The following is a 6,093-nucleotide window of genomic DNA, read 5'->3' as shown; positions in this document are numbered from 1 at the left end:
GGCATTCCACTCCGGGTGGCGCGCCGAGCGGAGGGTTTCGGCGGAAGAGGCGCGCCGCCGCGCTCGGGCAGTCCCGGGCTGCGCAGTCCGGAGCCGCTCTCGGCCGGCGGGGGGAGACTTGCCCCTCTCGAGGGAGGCAGGCTCCGCTTGAACAGCGCCCACAGGCCGAGTTGTCGCGCCTTGTGGAAGAACGGGACGCGGGCTCCTCTGTGCTGCCCGAAGGGCGGCTCTCACCTGGCCACAGGTGGAGGTAGGTGGGTTTGAACCGGCAGGTTTCGAGGGGCGGGCCCCTCGGAGGGGAGAAGCAAAAGCTGCTTTCTGGGGCTGACGCTCTGCGTGGAGGGTGAAAACAAGTGTGCACACCCTCGCTTGCTGACGGGCTACGCACCGCGGGACGGTGGCCGCACCCAGGGAGCACACAAGAAGCCGGTGGTCACACCGGGGCTTATTCTGTTGCGCGAACCCACCTCTGTTTCTCTCCCCCCCCCCCCTCGGTTAATCAGACTCTAGGATCTGGCTGAGTGAGAAGCAGTTAAGCCTGTACTGAATGGACCTTTGCACTTTGGGACGTACCTTTGACGTTCCAAATTCTTTCTTGTTTCGCTTTTGGCGACGGGAAGCTTGTAAGGATGGTACAGGAGATACCATAACACGTCTGGAAATGTGGGGAAGAGGCATGAGCCTCTGGATTCAAGAAAAGCATAGGTGTGCAGAGTTGAGCTGTTGCTGGAGTCTCGTACTTTACCCATGTCCATCCCGATTTCATCCTGCTTTCTTTCTTTCTTTCTTTCTTTCTTTCTTTCTTTCTTTCTTTCTTTCTTTATTAAATTTCTGTGCCACTTCGTTGTTGGCAAGGATCTCTGGGCGGCCTATAACAGGTAGTAACAACAATAAATAACAATTGGAAGACAAAATCTGATTCAAACAATAAAGCAATAGGAATAAAAACTGGCAAATAAGATTTTTAAAATGATCAAGTTGAAATTTTGAAACACAGAATGAAGGCAATTAAAAGATTTAAATGCAATCTGGTGATGAATAAAAGCAAGATCAATAAAATACCAGCTAATTACCAAAGCATCCATGGAACAAAAAAGTTACCACTGGGCGCAGAAAGGAGAGACATGGTTGCGGTTGTGCCGTCATCTTGAGAAGCACTTTCCAAAGGTCGGGGCTGCTACAAAGAAGGCCCTTCCCTTGCCTAGTGCTCCTCCGGGGTGAGCCCAGGTCTAACAGAACTTAGTGTCAGATCCAGTTTTCATTGCCAGTCCTACAAAAATAAAGCCGCAATAAAGTGGAGAGTGCCTCTGAGTAGACGTGGAGTAAGCTTATTCTCTACAGATTAGTACCTACTTGGTCCTAAACACCTGAGATTGGGGAAAGGCCTTCCAGGACAGGTTGCAATTTCAGGACTCCCCGGACAGGTGCAGAAATGGAGGGCCGGGGCATGGCATTGCTCCTTTATTTGACTCTGTGTCAGAGTCAGGAATGATATTTACTCCAGCTTCTGTGTCGGTCTGGAGAACTGGCAAGGAGCATAAACCTTGGCGTGTGTCTCCTGAATTTTTTTCCTGTTAATTAGTCATAATTTGCAGTGGGGAAGCCGAGCCACAGGCAAAGAACTTGTGATCTGTGTGAATAAGCAGAATGATGAATGGGCTGGAGCGGCCCCCCCCCCCCCCCGTCAATAAAGGATACCAACATGTGTGACTTTTTCAATTTGGGGAAAAGGCAGTCAAAGCGGAACACGACGGAAGTGTGTTACAGTGCATGTGGCATGTTCCGTTCAAGTATTACTCTCGCCATCCTCAGCTCGCCTCCCCCCAGAAGCGATGGACGACTCTGGAGAGACGGAAGCAAGTCCTGCCCCCAGTGCAGGCTTGATCCTGGAACATGTGGGGATGGCCCCCCAGCCTGGCGCAGGGCCGTCGGCTTCCTCCTCCAGAGCAGAGTCGGTGGTGGGGGGCCCAGTGCTTTGGAGGTGTGGCCGGGACCTGCGTGGGCAGAACTGCCCAGGATGACTTTGGCAGCCTAGGCAGAAAGCTGGCGCTGGGGCTTCTCACCCGCACCACGGCTGCTGCCCACCCTGATCATGGCGCTGTGTGTGTGCATGCACTCTGAGGCAGAAGATTTCACTGGCGTTCTGTCATTTTTGCCTTCTTTTCACTCTGTTCTCTGCCTCTGAATCGGGCCTGAGTTGAATTCTGGCAAACATGCATTGATCTTCCATTGTTTTAGGGGTCATGTGTTCTCCTTGGAGTGCTTGCTGCTGTAGGTTAGATCATTTGCTGAAAAAGATCTTTTCCCCCATTTCCTGCCTGACTATGAAACTGGTTTGCCTTGGAGCCCATTTCCTCAGCAGCGGAGAAGGGATAAAACTTATAAGACCACGGTGCTTAAGGGAAGGGTCTTGTGACTGCTGTGGGGGTGCTGTTTTTGCAGCGACACTTCTTGTGTCCCAGAGAGCAACGGACTGTGGACTCTCCGGGCTCGAAGGAGAGGCTCAGAGTTCCTGGCCAGCATCGGTCCCTTTCCTCCTTGGTTCGGTTGGCTGGCTAGTAGGGTGCTTCCTAACAGGCCAGGCCAGGCCAGTAAAGCTGCAGCTGCTTGGAACGATCCCACAGTCCCTGTTATTGTAATCCTTTATTTGGCCAGCCAAGGAGACACAGGAACGGGTGCGAGCCTGCAAGACACCCAAGTCTCTTCATGAGGCTTCCTGGAGTGCCGCTTGCCCTCCCTCTTCACTGCATATCAGAAGGTGGACATGCGGTCTCTGTGTGTTGTGTGTGTGTGAGAGAGTCCTCTCATACCAGAGCAAGCGCAGGTTCTCCTGCGTCGTCACTGTGAGACTGAGGCGAACACGTGGTCCCTGGCTTCGTCCCTTCGTGGCTGTGGCTCTGTGGCTGAGCCGCAGCCAGGCTTGTGAACATGAGTGCAGTGCGCTGCATGTGTCCTTGGAACTGGGCGTGGGCTGGCTGGCCGGCTGGCTGGGCTAGTGCTGCGCAAATGAGGCAGCTGCTCTGAGGCCTTCCTAGGGGAGGCTGGAGGCTTATGGGCCACGGCGCTCTCCTTCGGTGTTTTGGGTCCCACCCTGCCACCTGCTGCACTTCCTCTGGTGGACGGTGACCCGGCCTGGATGGATGGATGTCTTCTCGACCGGTTGGACTCCTTGTTCTGCCAGTGAGGTCCCCCGTCGGATCCCTCCCGGTGGCCACAACCGCCCCGAGAGCATCCTTTGGATCAGGCACGACTGGAAGCCCTCACCTCGTTTGCTGCTGTGTGTTGCTTTCTTGATTCGGAGCCTGCTGCTGCTTTCATTCTGATACCATCCCACAGCCTTTAAATTTTCCCATTATTTTAATGTCTAGTTGGTTTTAACTGAGGTTTTATTATCGTGAGTTGCCGGATGTCATGCTTGCTTTAGTTGTTCTTTTATTGTAAGCCGTCCTGAGATTTCAGCGGCGGGCGGGTTAGAAAAGTGTTAAATAATAAATACATACATACATACATACATACATACATACATACATACATAAAGCAGGTAAGCTCTCTTCCACTTTAACTTGGCTTTGCTCATGATGTGCTTCCTAAAGAAATGCATCCCAGGGCTTTCCATAAATACTCAAAAACTGCCGTTTTCTCTAGCTGCTTATGCAATCGCCCTGCCAAGACTGGTGTTTAAGGCCGACCTCTGTCTGGATGCAGAGACTCCTGGAGCAGCTCTGCCAGGCGAGACGGGGAGCGGAGGCACGGGAGTCAGGGCAGATGCTGGAGCTCCAGCGGGGCAGAGGTTCAGGGGCTGACTTTGTGCTGGGCAGGCCAGTCAGAGGCTGCCTCAGTTTCCTGCCGGTGATTGCAGCTCTTGCCAATCACCAGATTAGACTCTTGCAGCCTGCCCCGCTTGGGGCCCTCCCAGCATGTCAGAGTGGCGGTCCCCAGCGCCTCCCTTGTCCCTGGAACATGCGGGCTGGCTGGGAACGTGGGGATGTGTTGCCCAGCCCCTCCGGGGGCCTCAGGCAGGGGGAGCGCGCTCCATTGTGATGCATTTCACTGCTGGGCCCCCTTGAAGCTAGTTTGAGAACTTCCTTTGGTCCAAGACAGAGCTACACAGTTTCTAGCCAGTGTTACTTGGGTGGCCCAAATGATGTCCGAGCATAAAAAGCTGGACCGCGCCAGCTAAATTTGCGATGCAGGTGATTTATTTCTTTATTTAGCGTTTTATGTACTGTCAAATCGTTACGAAATCTCAAGACGGTTTACACATATCAGCTTTTGTTTTAAGCAACCTAGTTGTTACTAAGGGCTTTGGCTGCAAAGGGCACCATAGCACATGTACATTTCTGTGCCTATATAATGTTGATAAATACAGTAATATCTGTTCGTACCAATCCAAACATTATATCAGGCGCTCAAAAGTCAAGGACTGCTGAGGCATTGGCTGGAAAAGTACGTTCCAGAGGGCTATGGGCAAGTTCTGCGTAATCTAGGAGCTCCTTATTCCGGTCCCCTCTTCCTCCTTTGCAGGCGCGCTCTCCCACTGTGTCACTGCCGCCCTCAAGCAGCACTCCGCATGCTTTGTTTAACCCGTCAGCAAGGCCCCTTTTATTGCTGGTCACATTGATTTCTGCAGCTTTTGTGGGGTGAATCATTTGATTGATTGATTTAAAACTTTTTTATACCATCCACTACCAAGGTCTCAGGATGGTTTGACAGTAAGGCAGCATAAAACAAAGCAAAACAAAACAAAACTTGTCCTAAACGATTTCAAGTGATAAAACCTATATCAAAATGACAGTTATAAACTTGTAAGGGTTTTTTAATTTCAGGGCTACTTAGTTCAGTGCTGCAATTCGTGGTACTGAACAATTGAGTCAGTCTTCATGTCACTCTTGGTGAAGTATTGAAGGGAACACCCACCTCCACACTGCCAGTTAGGAGTTCCTGGATCCAATTTTCCCTTCCTTTCTATTGTTTGTTTGGAAAACTTGTATGCCGCTCCATTCGCATAAGCCTCGGGGCAGCTTCCAATCCATAAAGAAAGACAGTCAATAGAAATGCATAAAATACTGGAGACATCCTGGCAAAATTTTTTAAAATCAATAAATAAAATCAACAATTAAAATAACATTTAAATGAAAAGGTCTTGGCCTGCCGCCGAAAAGCAAATGACGACGGCACCAGGCGGACCTCTCTGGGGAGCGCGTTCCATAAGTTGGGCGCCACCACAGAGAAGGCCCTCCTCCAGGTACTCACCCTCCTAATATCTTTCACGGAGGGCTCCTGTGATTTTCTATCTAACGGCCGATCCAGGCCAACGCTCGGCTCACACGGGGGCAAACCAGCCATCCCCAGGATCCCTCCAGCAGGAAACTTTACGGCCTGGACATCCTTGGGACCTCTGGTATTAAAATGTTGGTCCTCTCCATCATCTAAACCGATGCAAATAAGCTTCTGTCTGTTGCATACCATGCAAATGTTTTCATTCTGAAATTGGCTTCCATTGATACGGGAATCTGTCCCAGTTTTTCAGTAATGTGTGCGTGATGCTTTCAAGTGCCACAGGTCTGAATTTCAGGTCTGATCAAAGTGTTTGGGGTTCAGGAGTCACGCCTCCTATTTATACTGGGAGAGGAAACTCTTCTGGAGTGCGCTTCCCTGCTCTCAGTGGGTGCAGGAGAGGGTTGGGGTTTTCTGAGCACGCTGGCAGCTGTTTTGCAGATTGGGAGGGTGATGGCTGATGGCTGTGAAATGGGTCATCCTGGCAGGAAGTGGAGAATGGCACAGAAGGGAATAAACCTCCAGCCCTCTTCTCTCCTCCGTCCCCCTTCCAGAAAATTTTACTAATTTGATCCCATGTTGGTGGCTTTGCAGAAAGCATTTGGGCACAAACGTCTCGCACGGTTCAGTGCACTGTCTCGGAATCCGCATGTGCTTGGCAGGCAGTCGTGCGTGCTGGGAAGGGGAGGGAAAGATGCAGCGCTGGTTTTCCTGGGAAAGGCCCAGTGTTCGTCCGTCAGAGAAGACTGATAAAACAGCCTGGCGTGAGGATGTTGGGAGGTGAATCCCGACATGCGTGTGACGTGGCCGAAGCCG

The sequence above is a fragment of the Varanus komodoensis genome, unplaced genomic scaffold (genome assembly GCF_004798865.1).
Source record: "Varanus komodoensis strain SLA01 unplaced genomic scaffold, ASM479886v1 scaffold27, whole genome shotgun sequence".
Taxonomy (NCBI): Eukaryota; Metazoa; Chordata; class Lepidosauria; order Squamata; family Varanidae; genus Varanus; species Varanus komodoensis.
This window is presented reverse-complemented; position numbering follows the sequence as displayed.